At 36.6% G+C, this 21,111-nt stretch overlaps 1 long non-coding RNA gene across 1 annotated transcript; it reads left to right on the top strand.

The window, feature by feature from the left end:
- The first annotated feature begins 1,627 nt into the window (after window positions 1-1,627).
- LOC113286522 lies at window positions 1,628-2,136 on the top strand. Its single transcript, XR_003329356.1, has 3 exons — window positions 1,628-1,670; window positions 1,826-1,913; window positions 2,124-2,136. It is a non-coding gene; the product is annotated as an uncharacterized LOC113286522 (long non-coding RNA).
- Window positions 2,137-21,111: the final 18,975 nt, after the last annotated feature.

Below are 21,111 nucleotides of genomic sequence, written 5' to 3'. Positions count from 1 at the left end.
GAATTTCAACTGAATTTTCTTTATGAAATCATGATCGGAGTTCAAATCTGTTGTAGTCTAATCTTTATCTTGTTGTTTAAGATGAAAATCTTAAGAACACACTACAATTTTGTTTCTAGGTTTCCTTACTGGAAATCAATCGATTTCTTTATCTTAAATCTCGATTGAAAATCGGTTTTCAGATTCGAAATCAGCGAATCACCATCTCTATTACCCATTTATTTGTTACGAGTTTCATATACTTTGACTGAACTGCTAAATTTTGTGTAGTTTACTTCTGATTCCATGTAGTTTGTTGTATCTCTTGAACGAAATTGAATTTGTTACACTAGTACTATTTATTGAAAATTACTGGTGGTGATATGGTTATTTGTGAAATCGAAATTGCAGGTTAAATTTTGAACTAAATTATTGGAGCTTATTGATGGAATTTGCAGAAGAAAGGATTAGAGATGTGGTGGTGACTGAGATGTAAATGCAGGATAAGTGGATATGAATGGCTATAATTTGATACTAAGTAATATCTTTTTCTATCATGAAGAGATCTGATACAATTTTTTTGTGCAGGGCAAATAATTTCACAGATACAGGTCTTAAAGTTCATCCTTCTACCGTCTTGAGTGTTGAAGTTTTGTGCAGGGCAAAAAAATTCACAGATACATGGCAAAGAAATTCACAAATACATGTCTTAAAGTTCATCCTTCTACCGACTTGGGTGTTGAAGTTTCAAAAATAATCATACTCAAACAGGTAAGATGTTGTGTGATACTCATATAGTGGTGAGGAGAACTATGATGAGGAGCCTGAGAAGATGATATTGATGCAGAACATACAGTGGTTTCAACAGATGAAATTCTTGATTTAGCAGGTTATTTGCTAGGAACACACTAATCAACTACTAGATTTCATATTATCTGCATAATTTCTCACAAATTAAAGTTTTTGGTTGTTGTCTGCATATCTCTCAATACTAACTTATCATATGATATGTTTGTTTAAACTCCCTGCCATAGTATTTCATAGGTTTCCTACATAACTCTAGTAATATGATAGTTCCATACTGGTCAATTTGGCTATGCTTTTGTTTCACATGCTAAATGTACATGTAGCTTCTAGTTACACATGTTAAATTTGGTGTGTAACTAATGATCACGCATACATTTTATATGTGTAACTGCTAGTTACACATTCATAAATTAGATTCATGTTACATAAATAAACTGACGATGTTGTGCGCTTGCAATTGTGCAACTATTTTGGTTGATTTAACAGTATTGTTGAGGCAACTAGAGTATTAAAAGAAGATTTTGCATCTGCAAGTCACTTGGTCAGATTAACATCTAATTATGAGCAAACGAAATTAACCATGACAAGTTGGTTGGGTCGCTTAGTATCCGGACCAAGCCAGGGAGGTAAAGGACACTAGCTTATTATTACGAAGGAAGAAGTGTACACATATATGCACTCTGCCTACACATATATGATGTTTTATGTGGTGTTTCATTGATGTGTATGGTTAGTTAGAAACTCAGAAGTCACACTCAAGTGTATGAATCGTTTTATGTTTGTCTTAGTGAAATTCTTAATACGAAGTATTTCCTCTTTTTCATACGTCGCCGTGGTGGTGTAGGTAGAGGTTTCAGAGGAGTATTTTGGAGTCAGTGGTGCAGGTAAATCCATTTTTCAACTTTTTTGCTTAGCGGATGGACATAATTCACATGAAATTTCTGTGAAGTTTAGGTTTTTTCTTTTGCTATATTTTGTATGTGTTCTTCTACTATGTTCCTTTCACTTGTTGCAGAACTGATATCAATTTTACATCTAGGCAGTACAGACGGGTTGGGTCCATCCAAATACTTTAATTGAAAATTAACCTCAATTTTACATCTTCAATTTCACTTGAAAACCTCGAGGTAGGCGTGCTAATTAAGCTCCCTATTTTTATTGTTTACAATTACAAATACTTTCTGTTTCTTTGCAATTAGATGCTTGAGATCTTTAGAATGTCATGAATCATTTATCAACTATACACTAGTTAATGATGTCGTGCTGTAATTCGTGGTTTGTCTGCTTATTTCCTGTTATCTCTCTTGTACTAATGTGATTTAAACTCAATGCTTCAGGACATTGAGAAAGAAAAGCTGGAGAAGCTCGCACGCAAGGTATGGGTTGCTTTTCATCATATTTTGTTAATCAACTGAACAACAATATTCTATTATAATAGTAAAATCTTGCATAAATCATAACTGGAGTACACTACTTATCATTATTATAACTCTTAAGTACACATCTGACCCATATATTTCCTGTATTTCCTACTTATATTTCCTGTATTTACTACAATATAGAATGAAACATTCGTCTCATCCGCGGTCGGCTTCCATGTGTAACTCTTAACCACACATGCCAAATGCATGTGTAACTTTTAGTTACACAAGCCAGATACATGTGTAAATTATAGTTACACAAGCCAGATGCGTGTGTAATTCCTAGTTACACATGCTAAGATTAGCAGACCTTACAAACAATTACACATGTCGGGTACACAAGTTTATATGGATGTGGTATGACATGAGCAACTTGTTCTATTTTCACTTGAAGTTGTGGTGTTGGAATCCATGGTGTTCTAATATATTTTGTCGCATGAGTTTTCAAATAACAGATTGCAAAAAATTTCAGGAGCTAACTAGGGGTCTTGGTGTTGGTGGTAATTCTGATTTTGGTATGAATGCTGCTTAAGAGAAAGTAGAGAAGCAATAGAGGAGGCACTTTTATGGTTCTGAGATCGTATTTGTAATGGTAAGTTTAACTTACTTTCTTGAGGGTTTTTTCTTGTTTGAATATTTTGATTTACAATGAATGGCTAAGATTTAAGGCGTTTTAGACTTGTGCTGAGTAAGGAAAATTAAGCTTATATCTGATTCGCGATTCCAGGTGCTGAGACATATAAAGGGAGGCGCAAAAAACACAAAAGAACCACCTTTTTATCACCATTTTGACGCCTGCAAGTGTTTGACAGAGATCGTGAAATATTGAAGGTAAAAAAACTGAACTCCAAGAACTTTGAGTGTCTTATGATATGTAACTATTCATGTCGCTATATGCTAATTGCTATAGAATTATAGGAAAAGTATGTAAACTTCTGTTGGTAGGAACCTATCTTTGATGAAATTTGTGTTGCTATAATCATGTGTATCTACTAGTTACACATGCTTTTAGGATGTGTAATTGATGGTTACACTTGCATTTTGGATGTGAATTGCAGATTACACATGCATTTAGGGATGCATATCTTCCATGCATAGATGAATTTTCTCTTAAACTATACATTCAAAAGGAAATAATATAAATTTGCTTACTTTGGGTTTTGTGGTTTGCAATTGATGTCCTTATCAACAACCTAACGTTGATTAAATGCTTTACCATCAAGACTTATCAACAACCAAGTATGGAAAGCCAATTGGTCTTAATGAGAAGCTCAAGGTGGATTTGATAGTTATTGGTTCGGTCACTATTGATCCAAAGACTGGTGCACGGCTTGGTAAGGGCGAGGTAATGATTTAAACCAATACTGAAGCTTTATTTTTTGTTTCTTAAAATGAGGCATGTTTTTTTTTCCAAAGTATGTTGTTTGAATATGTTGATAAGTGTGTTTCAAGTGCAAGGTTCATTTTTTTACTTGATGAAGAGTTAACGAAAGTTGCTGCAAGTGATGAGGTCGGAGCTGCTATTGTATATAAGATTAGCAGGGAGAACATTGGCGAATAAGTATTTGTTGTTGCCTGCTAAACCTTTGTACAGATTGATCTAATTGATAAACAGACGAATTATTATAAAAGAAAATGAAAGTAATACAAGTATTTTCCATGTATGTAGTTTTGATGTATAACTGATGCACATGGATGTGTAACTTGTTGATACACATACATATGGATGTGTAACTTTTAGATACACATTCCATACACATGTGTAACTTCTGGGTACACATGTGTAACCGTTTCTTGTCATACGCATATGTGAGTCCACATATATATACAAGTGTAACTTTGCATTACACGTCGTAAGGATGTGTAACTTCTGAATACACATGCCGTATGCATGTGTAACTTCTGTTTACACATTCGCAATGTACTTTAATAATTTTGGGCCTAGATTTAAATTTTATTTAATTATGGGCTTGACAATATGCATAAGGGCATGAATGTATTTTAATAATTCGGGGCCTAGATTTAAACTTCTTTTAATTAGGGGCCTGATATTATGGGTTATCTATGGGTTGGGCCTTAGCCTACTTTTCCCGACTCATATTTTATGATCCGTGAACCCATTTCATGATCTCTGACTGAGCGAACATCCTCTCAGCGCTATGATGAATATGTTCCTCGAAAAGCCTCTCATTTGAGCTTTCGACACTTCGCACATTTCATCATCATCTCCACGTAGAATCAAAATGATTGGACGGCTCCTAGATATATTACATGCTAGTATAGAGCGTTAACGTCTTCATGACGTCACACTATTTGTTGTTCCCTAACTATGTAGAGAGAATGTGTGATAGGTGTTGTAAAACACCTAGATTTATATACTGTTTATGCTTTCTTTGCAAGTTTCTTGTAAATTATGTACCTTATGTTTGCTTTTGAGTGTTTAGGCACTTTGGAGTCATTATGAGCAACAGAAGGAGAAAATTCATTCATTTGGAGCGAAAATGGCAAAAAGATCAATTCACATGCGAGTTATATTTGGGCCAGGCGAGATTGCGAAAGAAGGAGGTGCAGAATGAACTGTCAGTCTCCCGTAACTGACAGTTGAGTTGAACAAAGAATTAGGCTGTCGGTTACTTGCAACTGACAGGCCAAATAATGCTATGATGGCCCGTATATATCAGTGGGTGCCTGCGTCCATTTTCATTCCTACACATACCCTAAAATTTAGAGAAGGGATAATTCTTCTCATTATTATCTTCTTTACCTGAAACCAATAGAAGAAAGAATGGCGGCTGTTGTAATTTCAGTGAAGTGAAATCGATGGATTCAGGGAAATGGAAGAAGGAGAAGATAAGACAGATCGACGGGAAAGAGGAGATATTAACAGGAATTTCATAATAGGAGAACTCAGGGAGAAGAATTAGGGGTTGATGGTTCTGTTTGAAGTGCACTATGTGAATGAATCAGATGGAAATTGAGTTCGAATTCGATAATAATAAGATGGTTTGGTGGTAATTGTGTGGTTGTGTGAATCAATTAGAGTTCTGAGTTTACAGAGAAGAACTTGAAGTCCTGGTATTGAAGAATGATGAGCCAGGATGGAAGTAGAGATTGAGAGCTTATGTTGGCGTTGACGTTCTTAAATGAATAACGAATTGGGTTGTTGTTGCTGGTATTTGAGAGATGAATGGGTGTTTTCCATTTGATTCAAATTGGCAGATGATTGAAGTTGCAGTTGGTTAGGGTTTACAGCCAACAAGGAATATGTCGATTGCCATGGGTTTGATGGCTTGAGTATTTGGTGGATGATGGCAGGTGGAAGATGGTGTTGCTTCTCAAAGCTGAATTGCAAGTGCAGGTTGAGATGGCTTGTTTGAGTTGCATCTCAAGAACCAAATGAAGAAGCAGGAGAGAGTTCGCTTGATTGAGATTGCAGGTGCTGTTGGTGATTTGCAGTCGAGCAGTTGAACTGAAGAGCAAGGACCGATTGCAGCTGCAGTTGAAAGTGAAACTGAGCCTGAGATGTGAGCTGTTGATGCAGTACAAGAGTTGAAGCTGATGCAATGGAATGAGTTGTTGTTATTGAGTGGAAATAAGTTGCAGATGAAGTCTGAACTGGAGATGAGAATTGATGCTTAAGCAGTGGTGGTTGAACTGAGATAGAGTCTGAGATGCAATGGATTTGCAAAGAGAGGTGAACTGATGGTGGTGTTGTTGTCTCAGATGCAGATGCAGATGAATCTGAAATTGAGAGATGGTGGTCTAGTTGGTGATGTCAGGTTGCCATTGGTGTTGATGTGATGCTGGTTGTACTGAAATTGGAGCTGTAACACGGAGAAGGTTGCAGTTGCAGGTGAGATGCTGCTGCCATTGTTTACAGGGAAGCTGTGACTGAAATGGAGATTGCTGCTAGTGCATGTGGAAAGAAATTGCAAGGTTGCAGTCTTGAGTTTTGTTGAGTTTAAAGCAAAGAATTGGAGATGGTGCCACATTGTATACAATGGACTCATGGAAGATTGTGGAGCTGATGTCAGTTGGCTCTCAACAAGAATAAGAATGAAGTGCAGCTGAGACTTCAGCTGTTGTTGGAGGACTTTGAATACTTCAAATGAGACTGTTGTTGGGCTCATCTCAGGTTGAATACTACAGGCATGGAATGGGTATTACAGAGTGGTGGTTGCAGCGAGGCAGTGATTGTGCAATTGAGCTGAGAAGATACAAGGTTGCAGCTGAACTGCAGGCTATGGATAGAGGTGGTACTGAGATGAATATATTGCTGCTGCAGTGAAGCAGTGACGCACCATGATGGTGCAACACAGTCTTTGCAAATTGGCAGTTGGCCTGGCAACTCTCTCTACCCAGATGAGTCAGTTAGCTGAATCTCATTAGCATTAGCTGACTCAATTTCCTGACTCACCCAATGATGTCACAGAGTTGAATCATACCTGACTCGGTGTTGACTCAGTTGACTTTCCTACTTGACCCGAGTTGGATCTTTTGAACGGTGACCGGGTGGACTTTGCCGGTCCCCTGAGATGCTTGCCGACGACTTTCCCGCCCAATTTCCGGCGATGGAACCAGTTTTGCCGGCGATCACTTTTAGGACATATTTTTACATGGGTAATCCTCACATATGGGCTTGTTGGACATCTTTGTATTGGACTTTGGAGATTGGACCTAATTTTAGAAGTTGAAGGAAAGCTACAAAAAGGAAAAATCTTCTACTTCTTTTGGATATCACGTATTTTCTACTTGGAGCTTTTGGAGATAGCCGCAACTAGGGTTTGCTTTCGTATTTATTTTTCATCTTCTTTATTTGATTATTGATTATGATGAACTCCATAGCTATGAGTAGCTAAATCTTATATTATTGGTTAGGGATGTAATCCGATTTCGAAAACTTGTGCTTGAGTTATGTATTAGTTTTCTCTCTTGATTGTCGTTCAAACTTCTACTGTTTTTATGATCACATGATTGATGTATTGTGATAGGATTTAGATGCTTGTTTAGTTAAGTGGCCAATTAATTGAACTTGCATCCTTGTCCGTAGCTATTTTAGGGTTTTTTATCGAGCGATAACCTCAAATACAAGTAGCATGATATGATTATGGTTTGTAGTGATACACTCTTGTAATCATATATAGAGTTGGACCCTTGTCCGAATTGTCGTGCGCAATGTATGACAATTGCATTGATTAACCTATTCTGAAACTTAATACTCCTAGGAATTGAACTTAATTAGCGCAAGGCGTTAGGTTATTCTTTAGGTAGAATTCACATACGCAACTCTAATGTGTGTGTTGATGAACTTAGGAAATTACTAGATTATGTTGCTCACTTGATAGTCTAGGGCTTTTGATGATAAAGAGATTAAATTGTAATTCTAATCATGTATGCAAGCATTTGTTTAAGATTTAAGATGAACTCCTTGACCAATATCTCTCTCTCATTGATTATTTCTCCAATCCCCAATGCTTTTGATTTACTTTTATTGCTTGAATAAATCAGAAATCCCCCCCCCCCCCCCCCCCCCCACACACACACACACCCAATTGGTTACTTAGGAAATTGAACACACAATAACTACAATTGCCTCTCTGTGGAAACGAACTCTTTCTTATCATATACTTAGGAAAGTGAAATTATTTTTGAAGCATACGACAACGATCAAATTTTTGCGCCGTTGCTGGGGAGGCATCGGTTGTCACTTGTTTTTGGTATTTTATTTTTTGTTTTTATTTTTGTTTTTACATTTCTTATTTTCTGGTTTTTAACCTTGGTTTGAGAATCTTATTTCAGGCACTTGTTTCTCATGGAATGAGCATATTACATGAATGGATACGGTTTTTAACAACCTCAACAATATGACAACTACCAATTTAAGAGGTATAATCAAAACCAATTCATTGGTTATGACCAATATTCCATGGAACCTTATGGTTTTCCTCAACAACCTTATGGCGGGTATGTGTGTGAACAACCACAAGGACATGAGGATTCTTATGCTCGTGAACAACAAGTCTCTAACTTTGTAGACAAATTTTCCAATTTTGTACAACAAGAGTTTCAAAAAGATAAAGAAGCTACAAAAGAGCAATAACAAGAACTTCGTGAAGGTATTGCAAGAGTTTCAACCTCGTTAACGTCTTCAGGACGTCACACTGTTTGTTGTTCCCTGACTATGTAGAGAGAATGTGTATAAAATCTCTTAATGATTGGACGACTCCTAGACATATTGCATGCTAGTATAGAGCGCTAACGTCTTCAGGACGCCACACTGTTAGTTGTTCCATGACTATACACCCCCAATATTCAGAACGAGTATGATGCTTCCATTATCTCATATCTTGATTCTCGAATAAACCCGCTTCTAGACATATCGCATTCTAGTATAGAGAAATTCATAGATTAATTCTAGCGTGTCATTCATCAATTGAATTCCTAGAAAATAATCTATATATCTCATTACTCCGTTCCATGGCTGATCCTCAGTTAGATTCCATGGATTAGTAATAGATAATCATTCTATCTCATTACTCCGTTTCATGGCTGATTCTCGGCTTAATAGATACTCAATTTATTTTATTACTCCGTTTCATGGCCGATTCCCAGCTGAATTCCTTAAATTAGTAATAAATAATCACTGATCGGGCATCTGGGCCACCACCGAGTAAGCCCCGAGAAAATGGTGTGAGTGTACTTAACAATTCGTATTCTCATTCACTACAACATCATGACCTTTCTAGTGATAAAGGTCATTCTCACAAAAGTCACGGGCTCAAATATCCTCGAGTGTATATACAAATATATATTTACCGTCATAGGAATTGTTCCATAGAGTGAGCACTTTTTCAGTAGATAGAGAGGTAGAGTAAATAAGAGAATCAAGAGTTACTAGCCTTTAATGAAATTCTCCAAGATGTCTTCATGTAGTCTTCAATCTCTATTCTTCAAGGATATCTTTGATTCTATACTCTACTTCTTAAACCTAGTCTAATTTGAAACTGACTTTAGTGACTAAATTAAGAATGTGTTTTGCCATCTAAATTTGACAACTAACTTGACATACCAATGCTAGTGGGTTTAACTGAGCATTGCTCTAACACACAGATGAGCTAAGATCTTGTCGATTTTTCTATGGTAAAAGTTGTCTCTTTTAGTTATTCTTTTATCTTGCAGGGGAATAACAAAACAACGGGGGAGAGTTCTATATTGAACGGGTGATTAGTACGTCATATATTTGTAAGTGAGTGGTTGTGGAAACCGAGGGAAGAATTTTTTTGATAATCTCTTTCCTAATATCAAAACTTGATCGATTGGGATCTTATTTTGTCATATCGAAAGTAAGGTAACGGTTCTGTGTTTGATTAATCGTTTTCATGTTAAGAAAAGATGATTTAAACGCATGTTCTTGCTTAACAAAATATGGTACAATTGTTTCCAGTTAAGAAAAACTAAGTCTACTCTGATTTCTGTTTTTGCTTAACAAAATTAGGTTCAAGTGTTTTAGTCCAATTGATTCTTGATAAGAAAAACTAAGCTAATTCTGATCTTAGTTTAGGCTTATCAAAACGAGGTATGATATTCAAGTTTAGTAGGTCTTTGATAAGAAAACTAGTTATCTAACCTGGTTTTGTTTTGTCTAAATAAGGTACAGTTATTAATGAATAATTGGATCCTGATAAGTAGCCAAGTTAATTATGATCTTAATATGACATATCAAATTTGGATACTTGTTTCCTTGATAAGAGACTAAAACAAATTACTTAGGTAGTTATTTTTTAGTAATGCTTATCTAAAATGGTATGTTAAACCTTTGTGATTGACTCTTACAGGTCGTATCGAGTTCTTATGATTTGTAAGATCCTTTCGGGTCTTTTATGTATTTTGTCATTTCTTTGTTATTTTTTTGACAAAAAGAGGGAGAAATATATGGAGTATACGGTGACTTATAATCGCTGAGAAAGGATATATGTGCTAAAAATTATAAATCTAACAAAAGAATAACGCATAGACTAAGTTGGAGGAACATATATTCATGTTGTGTAGTATTTTATACTAGAAAAGGGAATAATAAGTATGTTCGGATTTAATATGTACCTTGATTTCTTTTAGGGGGGGTAAAACTTTTTGTTATTCAAATACTTCAATAGTGGCATTTATTTTTGAATATGTGTAGATTATTGTGTTGTTGAAACTTGGGATCAAGCGTCTGAAGAATTAGTTAAGAGACTGTTATGTAATGTAATATCTTTATCTTTTAATTCATGTATTCTCCATATATATTAGAGTTTTGTCTCTAAAATTGAGAAAGGGGGAGATTCTTAGAGCATTGCTCAGTTGAACCCGTCAAAATTTGTTATGCAAAGGTTGGTTGTCATATTTTAGTTCCAAAGCTCAAAGTTGCTTGATTAGGTTACTAGAGTCAACTTCATTAGGTTAGACTAGGAAGTCTAGAAATGTTGAGACGTACAAGTATTACTCTGAAGACCTGAAGAATCTGAATACATATCGACATCAACGAATACATCATCCTTCTACTTGAGGTTAGTAATACAAGACTTGACTTGTTTCCATTTTTATCTACGTTACTTTCAAGTTGTACATTTAGATTAAAAATATAACATGCGAAGTTATATTTATGAGACTCTAGTATTAGAGTTGATCATCTTATTATGATTAAAGTGCCAAGGAAGAATATACAAGTTGTTTCACAACTTATCTATATTGAATTACGAAGTGTAACACTTATCTTTAGAACTTCATAATTGGAACATAGACTCTTTGTAACTTGTTACTAGATTTTGTATTGAACTTAGGGTTGATTTCATGCCTATAAAACTATGTTTGATTACATGAGTTTAAGGAAGTAGACATACGAAACTTGTTTCGTAGTTGAAATAAATCAATTGGATTGGTGATTCGGTTCTTATTGGGGATATGTATCAGGAGTGATACCTATTGGGGATCTCCAGTAGGACCGATCCCTATTGGGTATCCTTAGCAGAACCGATCCCTACCTATTGGGGATCTATAGTAGGACCGATCCTCATGGTAAAACTGATTTCTGATATCACGTATACTTTAGGATTTTTGTGATTTTGGAAGTTGGGTTTGCAAAAATAGGAAAGTTCAAGATGTGGACATTTTATGTATTTTGAATATGTGCACAAATCTTATCTTTTATTTTTCAAAAATATTCCTCGATACTCAAGGTGAGATCCCAAGCTGAAATGTTTGAGAATCTTCTATTCAGATTTTTGAATATATATTTTTATTTTTCCAGTAAGTAAAACATATCTCTGAAAGATATATTAGTAAAGTATACTTGTATACCAGTTAATATTGAGTTCTCATCCAAGAGGAATTTCGGTATTACAGCTGGATGTTAGTTGGAATTAGACAAAACTGAAAAATGAGAATATATTGCAAATATTTAGATATTTCCGGTTATGGAAATTCTTTGATGTCCAAACTATTTTGGTCCGTAAATAATGCATTTTTTTCTTCTTAAAAACTCATTCTAAGACAGACACTTCATTTTGTAATCACTGTTGTACCCGAGTAATAATATTACTTATATAAACTATATTGGAGATAAGAGTACCTAATTATGGGAAATATCTTACGTCCGCTAGTTTAAAGACTTATGTGGGATCAAGAAGTGTCTAGATAGTACCGTTTGTGGGAAACTAGAATTTGCATTGTTACTTTAGTTTTCAATTATTGATTTGATCGACTAACAGTTGTTAAACCTTGATTGCACCTAGTTTGTTTATTCTGGGAACCTTTTCTTCTAATATAAGATCACTATAACTAGATCAAGGATTAACGGTAGTTCATATTTGTTTTTAGATCTGGTGATAGGCTTGTGATCATCCATTGTTAAAAGAATTCGCTTTGTGCATGACCGATCACAAGGCAATCGAGTTTGTTAGTGCGGGTACTTTGAAGAAAATGAGATTTGAAGACAAGAAGATTTTCTATTGGTTTCTGATCTTTGTGATTTACTTCGTGCACATACTTGATCAGCCGAGATCCAACTAAGCTTTTTCATCTTTGATAGAAAATTGATTGTTAGTCGTATAGGTAGGAAAATTATCATTTAGTGGTATTCTTCAGTATCCGAATATGATAGTTTGTAAACCTAGATCTAGTTATCTTGATAATCAAGATCTTGGTTGATCTAATCGAATAAAGGAGTTTATCAGATTAAACGTAAGAGCCTTTGTTTAACTCAACATAAATCTTTAATTTACTTATTGAGATTGATAGAGTGATTACCTAAAACAGTCTTTTACTATTTCAGAAGATGATCCAAAGGAGTTGAGTGCTTGAAGTTTTCATAGGGAAGTGAGGCAGCTTAAGATAGTGGACTCTATTTTTAGGATTCACGTACATTGGCCAGATTGGTTGTAGGCGCAGGGATACTGAGAAAACTAGGTAACTAGGGTATATTACTTGATCTTAACTATACAAAGTTGGTAGTGGTCTTTGTATAGCGGCTTAATTCTAAGAGTATTCAAAACTGGACTAGGTCCCGGAGTTTTTCTGCATTTGCGGTTTCCTCGTTAACAAAACCTTGTTGTGTACTTTTACTTTATTTTCCGCATTATAATTATTATTTATTTATAATTAAAATAATTAAACTTGTACGTTAATCCAAACACTTGGGTTGACCCATATAGTTTGGATCGGTTTGAAATTTTACTATATACAAGTGTATACCTTGTGGTTGTTATCTTCTTGACAATCTATTTCTATATTATATCACACAAGGTATCGATCATATAGGCTGACATTTCAAAGGTTAAATTTCATAAGTTAAGCAATATAGTACGTTAAGCTTACAGTTTCACTATTACCAAGAACATCGGATAGAATATTTTATTTTCGAACTCTTTGCTACAATTGGAAAGAACATATGTTGAAGATTTTTTATCCTTCTTCCTTTGTTATGTAACCGATGTTGAATTATGGTTTCTGCTTACATATCTCACCCGAGATTTAGGTAGGTTTTCCGAAACTGTCTGAAGCTTCCATCATTGTGTTTTCAGTTGTCTAAGGAATGTCTGTGCTTTCCCTATTGACTATATCTGCTTATGATTTGCATCTGTAACTATGGATGCTCTTGATAGAACGTTTTCACTTAACCAAGTAGTTACCTTTAGCAATGCTTTTTTTTTTTGAATGAATAGCTGAAAAATCCCCTCTGAGCCCGTAAAAAGTGCATAAACGTCTCTTGATCCATCGAGTGAAAAATGAACGCATAGCTCATAAATAAATATTTTATCTTAAAAGAAGCATCGATAAAGATTATCCAACCTGGGTTTAGAGAAGCCCAATTAGGCTTAATATTTTTTTCTCTCCGGGGGATACATACCTTATGTATAACTTAAAAAGGAGTACACTTCATATATTTCTTAATTTGCTCTATCAGATTTGTCAGTTATGGACTAGATTTTTTAAATACTACTGAGCATCTATGTTTCCAAATGAACCAGAGAATGATGGCAATTTTTTCCCGAAAACTGCGAGTAGTCAGGGTCGGTGATCCAGCTTCTTACCCATGTACTTATTGAATCACTGCAAATTTTTGAATTAATTGCATCCAAAGAAAACCAAACCGCAAAAGGACAGAATCAGAATAGGTGTTGTTCATTCTCATGCATTATGAAATTGCACATTGGGAAGTCTGAAGAGATAGTTGAGTTATGGGTCGCAAGTCTACTAAAAGTTGGGAGAGCTTTTCGAGTTGATTTCCAAATGGATAATTTAATTCTTGGGATTGCTCGAATTTTCCATATTTTCTGCCTAGGAAAATTAATTATATTTTTTGAAAAGCAGGGTTCTAATAACCATACCAAATATTTCATTTGGAAACCTGTATGGACAACTCTAATATTATTCCAGGAGAATCAACTATACAGTCAGACTCAATCATGGAAAAGTATCCAAGAGTTATATCTCAATTTCTCAAATCAATCTGCAATCGAACATATAGAAATCTGTGAGCCTGATCAATATGAAAAATAACTTGAAGGGTACCAAAGACCAATGTTCAAGTGTCAATCAATTTCAATCAACAATCAAAGGTTGGATTTACCAATTGATTGAACTACGCACAACCTGTGACATTTCAATTATATAAACAAATACAATAACCTAGGTTAATGGAGAACCGACTATAATACGCAACTAGTATCACATAGAAGGTGTGGGGATTAGGTTTCCCAGTTGCTAAAGTTCTCCTTTGTATAGCTTTCAAATCAGGGTTTGCTTAGGTAGCTTAGAAAAAAAGCATTCATTAATCACCGTTAGATGAAATCCTGATTTAAGATTCAAACTAAGTTTTGCTTGAATACAAAGCAATATCTCTCCACTGTTAGATGGACTTAGCTTGTCACACACATATGAATTATACTTCATTTAGATATGGGTAACCGTACCTAAACGTGTATACTTAGTTGTTTCAATAATAGTCAACCAAGGTTAGCCATATAAACACTTTTGTCTAATCCACATTCATCTAACACATCTAGATCAACTATGATGATCAAAGATAATCAAAGGATCTAATTGTGTTCTTCATAGATTTGTTCAATTGTTCATTATATTATAGTAAAATACGTGAACGTATCGAAGCAAAATCGAATTGATTCAGAAGAATCAATTCATAAACATTTAAGCCACGGTTTGCAAAGATTGCATTCCTTCTTATATAAATATATTTTTTCATGAGTATGAAATCATACTTTACCGATTTAAGAACTTGAACCACTTCAGGAGGAGAAATTTAGAGCACAAAAGTAGCTCTCAAATCAAATGTAAAAAAACTTTTTCAAGTTTAATTCGAAACAAAATAATACTTAGGCAAACTATCTGTCGACAATAGTTTAGCTATGAACGATGAAAAGACGAGGGTACCTAAATATACACAATTTTAAACTTTTCTACCTATAAGTCCTCTTACCGAAAGTGATTGTCTATGGACCGAGTCGAGAAAATACAACGAATCGGTATTCCCACTTTGTGTGATCGTCTATGGATACGAGATCGATACAATACGACAATCAAAGTGTGATTACTTGATAATAGGTTCGGACTTAACCAAACTCTATAGGATCACTATCAAGTAATACGGAGTTAACGTTTGTGTAATTTACTTTAAATTATATTAACAACAATTATAATTGCGAAAAATAAAAGTAAATGACACAGCAAGATTTTGTTAACGAGGAAACCGCAAATGCAGAAAAACCCTGGGACCTTGTCCAGAATTGAATACTCTTAGAATTAAGCCGCTATACAAAATCAAACCAACTTCGTATAGTTGAGACCAAGCAACTAAACCTATAGTTCACCTAGTTTCTTCAGTATCCCTGCGCTTCCAACATTCGATAAGTGCACGACTGGAACAATTCCTTTGGTTCTTATTCCAAACAATAAAGGAACAACAAATATGTTCGGTAACAACTCTATTCAATCTCAGTGATATTAGTTAGACAAAGGCTCTTCTGTTTAATCCAATAAACTCCTTTGTCGGTATTAGATTTATCTATCCAACAACTACCAAAGTAGTGGAGTTTAGATTTTGCAATGAAATATAGAATCTACCAAGATTCTATATAGTGATGCCGATCTACGCAACTAATCAATCAAATCTATCAAGGATAAACCGATTATAGTTGGATCCCAGCCAATCAAGTTTTGTGCACACCAAAGATATAAAACCAATAAGAAATCTTTTTGTCTTCAAATCTTCTTTAATCTTCAATAAACACCTGCACACCACAACTTGAGTCTCTTGTGATCAATCACGCACAGAACGGAATCTGTTAACAATGGATTATCATAAGACGTCTTTAGATCTACAAACAGTTCTAAATATCCCGTCGACACTTCAATGTAGTTTGAGTGAATATTATATCAGAAAAGAAGATTCTCAAGAATAAACAAACTAGGTGCAATCAAAGTTCAACAACCGTTAGTCAATCAAATCAAATCGAAAACTAATAATATTGCAATTATCTAGTCTCCCACCAATGGTACTCGTAGAGCTTCTTGATCCCACAGAATTCTTTAAACGAGCGGTTGTAAGATATTTCTCCTAATTAGGGTACTTTCCTCTCCGAATAGACGGATACACTAGTAACAACACAACAAGGTAGTTTTGCTGGCTCTTAGGATAGTTTGCTGGGAATGAAAACTTGAGTATTTATAGACCAAGGAAGTTTGGACACCAAGGAATTTTCAAAACCGAAATATTCTTAAGATATGTAATAAATGCCCAAAATCGGATTTCATAATTCCTGGAAATAGTCTGCCCAATAATAGAAATATCTCTATGAAATCTCCAATTAGTAAATGCACATTACCAATTTTTATTTTCCATAGATATGCATTTAATTGCTGGTAATTAAAAGCATATAAAACTAACAACCTTAATTAAAAGATTCTTAATTTATTTCGGTCCGGGATCTCCTTGAGTTATTAAGGAATATCTTTGAACAATAAAAGATAAGAGTTACTGAACATGTTCAAAGTATGTCGACATCTTTTTCTTTGTAAATCCTTTTTCATATTTACAATCTTGGAGCATCTTTATTCCAAGAACAACTATGTGATTGATCAAATATCAATACGCTAATCATGGGTTTACGGTTCTACCAAACACAAGGATCGTTTCTACCTTAATATGGTTATTGGGACCGGTTACATCAGTTACCAGGATTGGTAACGTCAATTACCAGGACCGGTTACCATATTCTCATGGTATTACTTGTGGTTGGTTACACTAGTCACTAGGATCGGTTACACCTACACGGACCGGTTGCACCAATTACAACGATCTATTACACAACTCTTTTGTGATTGGTCATACCAATTACCAGAATCGGTTACACCAATTAAAAATATTCGATCATACCATCTTAGGTGATTACTTAGGATCCGTTACACTAATAAAAGTCATACCAATACATTAGTCAGGCATTGTGACTAGTTTTACCAAGATCCATAACAAGTTATGATCGGTTCTACTAACTCACACATATTGGTAATCCAAAGATATGCAATGAATAACAATACCAATAAGCCTAGCGATTTCCCTTTCGATTCATAAAACAAGTTCATGAATGTACTTCCTTTAAACAAATGTAAACATTGTTTCCTAGGATGAGATCTTCACCTTTACCCATACACATAATCACAATAGCATTCATACGATTATTTCGATGTCTTATATACGAAGTTCAAAAGATAAGCGTTATACTTCGTATTCTAATTCCTTAACACTATGTCTACTAGAGTATAATCATTCACAAATTCACAATTATGTTTTCAATATAGCACGACTTGAAAGATACGTTAGGAATGAAATAGTTCAAGTCACAATATTACTAACCTCAAGAGGAAGGATGATGTCGTCGATGTAGCTTGTTACTTCTTCACATTCTTCAAGTCTTCGAGTAATACTTGTATGTCTCATAATCCTAATCTTTCTAGCCTAACCTATACGAAGTTGTCTCTAGTATATAATCAAGCGACTCTTTAATTAAGTTTTGATTCACTAGAATATGACAATCAAACTTGACATACCAACGCTTGGTGGCTTCAACCGAGCTATGCTCTAACAAATGATAAGAGAATGGCTCAACTAATCAAAAAGAATTTTTCCAATAAGTATACCTGATCGTTATCAAATCTTACTCAAGATATTTTTTTTAGTAAGAATTCAACCCTTGTGATTAATTAGCACAAGTATGAGCTTTATGCTCATCAAATGAATATTGTTCATGGTTAATCCTCTTTTTCCTTCTAATTTTTGGAGGAAACCTTTTTTGATGTGAAAAGGTATCATAAAACCTACTGTCATCAAAGTATGAGACTAAGTTTGAATCCTTACCAGAAGAAGTTTGTATGGAGGATTTTGACAGCCTGTTAATAAGATCCTTGCTTTCTTCAATTATCAGATCAAGGTTGCCCTTCATATCTCTATTGTTGCTTCCACCTAGTGACACCTTCCTCACATCTTGAACATCATCCTTCACTTAAGGTTGAAAAGGATTTTTCTGAAATCTCCTTGAACTATTTGTATTAATGCTACAATTAGTTAGAACGTTCGACAAGCAGATTGAACTGACTTTCCTAGAGAATCCACAAGGTGAGATCTAAAACCAATAGGTTTAGACATCCGAATATCAGTTACACCTTTGAGTATTAAATCTAAGGTGTATTGAAGTCGACCAAAATAGTTTTCATTTAACCTCAATTTTCTCTTCCATTGAACATGTCCTTTTGAATCAAAAAAGAGACATACTTTCTGACACCTAGAGTGCGTAGGATTAGCAACATCATTAGAAGATTTCTTCCTTCCGTGAGAAGTGGTGTTTCCTTGATCAGTGGATGGACCAAGCACCTCTTTAGCAAAAGGAAGGGTTTGGTGTTTAGCTTCTGGAGATGATTTCATTAGGGAAACATGATTAGAACTAGTCACGTTTTCTAATATCACAGCAGAGTCAGAAGCAATTGGTATGACAGACTCCTCAGAACAACCTTTATCTTGAATAGAGAGATTACTTTGTAGTCGTTCTATTTCAAGGGCATCTTCCTTGAGTTTAACCTCGAGTAAGGTTCGGGAAGAACAAACTATAACATTTTCCTCACGAAGAACCTTTAATTGGAAATCACGATATTTTACCATACCAACCATTGTATTGACCTTGTGTTTCATCCGTTGATTTCAACTTCCTGGATTCTAACAAGTTTTAGAATCGCTGCACTCTTTTGGTCTGATTATGTTTCTACTTCAGAGCCAGACTCGTCAATAAAATAACTAGGTGTTGATGGTGGTTTTTAGCTTAGGGTTAAAATCGTAAAACCGTACAACTGACATGACGTCACTATGACCATTATCACATTTATTGAATCGATCAACATGCCTACGTAAGAACTACCAAGGTACCTTTTTTTTATGTGTCATGTTCCACGGCAGAACCCTTAACATTGACCGACATCATCTATGCCAAACCCTAATTCTCATGCTACCGCGCCAAGGCATGCCAACCATGCCAGCCGCACCACTATGCCAATGGCAAACCATGCCATCCACATCTCCGCGCCAAGTCATGCCAACCATGCCAGCCACACCACTGTGCCAATGGCAAACCATGCCAGCCACATCTCCGCGCCAAGGCATGCCAACCATGCTAGCCGCACCATGCTCCAATGGGATGCCAAACCCTTGACTCCACCATGCCAAGCCAACTGCACCTTGCCTTGGCCCCAACCATGCTAGCCGCACCATGCGCCAATGGCATGCCAAACCCTTGGCCCCACCATGCTAACCGCACCATGCGCCAATGGCATGCCAAACCCTTGGCCCCGCCATGCCAAGCCAACCGCACTTTGCCTTGGTCCCACCATGCCAAGCCGTCCGTACCAAACCCTTGGCCCCACTATGCCAAGCCATCCGCGCCATTGGCCCCACCATCCCGGCCTTCCCCATGCGGCTACCAAAACGAAGGCGTGCGATGATCAACGACCACCCTTCCATCCGGGATGCAAATCCTAGCCTTCCAAGGTCGCCAAACAATGCATGGTAACCTTTGTCCCAAAACCCTAGTTTTGGCCACGCCAAACCGCGCCAAGGCATGCCATGCCACATGTGCCAATGGCATTCCAACCACCTTGTCGCGCCACACCATACCGGCCTTCCCTATGTGGCTACCAAAACGAAGGCGTGCGACGATCAACGACCACCCTTCCATCCTAGATGCAAATCCTAGCCGTCCAAGGTCGCCAAACAACGCATGGTAACCTTTGGCCCCAAACTCTAGTTTTGGCCACACTAAACCGCGCCAAGGCATGCCATGCCACATGTGCCAATGGCATGCCAACCACCTTGCTGCACCATACCATACCATGCCGGCCTTCCCCATGCGGCTACCAAAACGAAGGCGTGCGACGATCAACGACCACCATTCCATCCTGGATGCAAATCCTATCCATCCAAGGTCTCCAAACAACGCATGGTAACCTTTGGCCCAAAACCCTAGTTTTGGCCACGCCAAACCGCGCCAAGGCATGCCATGCCACATGTGCCAATGGAATGCCAACCACCTTGCCGCGTCATACCATGCCGGCCTTCCCTATGCGGCTACCAAAACGAAGGCGTGCGACGATCAACGGCCACCCTTCCATCCTAGATGCAAATCCTAGCCGTCCTAGGTCTCCAAACAACGCACGGTAACCTTTGGCCCAAAACCCTAGTTTTGGTCACGTCAAACCGCGCCAAGGCATGCTATGCCAATCACCTTGTCGCGCCATACCATGCCGGCCTTCCCTATGCGGCTACCAAAACAAAGGCCTGCAACAATAAACAACCACTTTTTCATCTAAGATGCAGATCTTAGCAGTCCAAGGTTACCAGCTAACGCATGACAATCTTTGGCCCTAGTTTTGTCGCGCCTAAACAAAGCCAAAACCCTAAATTTTGGCCGCGCCTAAACTGGGCCACATTAAAGCCATATTGATCATACTTTCATGCCACTGTCTACCAAACGAAAGGTTGCAATAATGAACGGATACCTTCCTCTTAAGATGCAAAATCTCGACCGTTGAAAGTCACCACCGAGTCGGCAAGTCTCCCAAGCTCAACTTGCCAGACAACAACAACATGCTACATGTTTTCCACGAAAACACTCGAGACATCAACACATGTCATAAACTGGGGGATGCTCATTGGGTATTGGTTTGGCGGTTTATAGCGTGCGGCGTACACTACGCATGTTATAAGAAAGTGTCATAAGGATAAGGCGGTTAGTAAATACAGGGAGTAATGGTGAAACGCTTTCTTTTATGGAACATCAATTCCAAGCTTTACCGGTTACCACCTCCTCCC

This window comes from Papaver somniferum, chromosome 6 (assembly GCF_003573695.1).
Source record: "Papaver somniferum cultivar HN1 chromosome 6, ASM357369v1, whole genome shotgun sequence".
In the NCBI taxonomy this organism is placed as follows: domain Eukaryota; kingdom Viridiplantae; phylum Streptophyta; class Magnoliopsida; order Ranunculales; family Papaveraceae; genus Papaver; species Papaver somniferum.
This window is presented reverse-complemented; position numbering and strand designations above follow the sequence as displayed.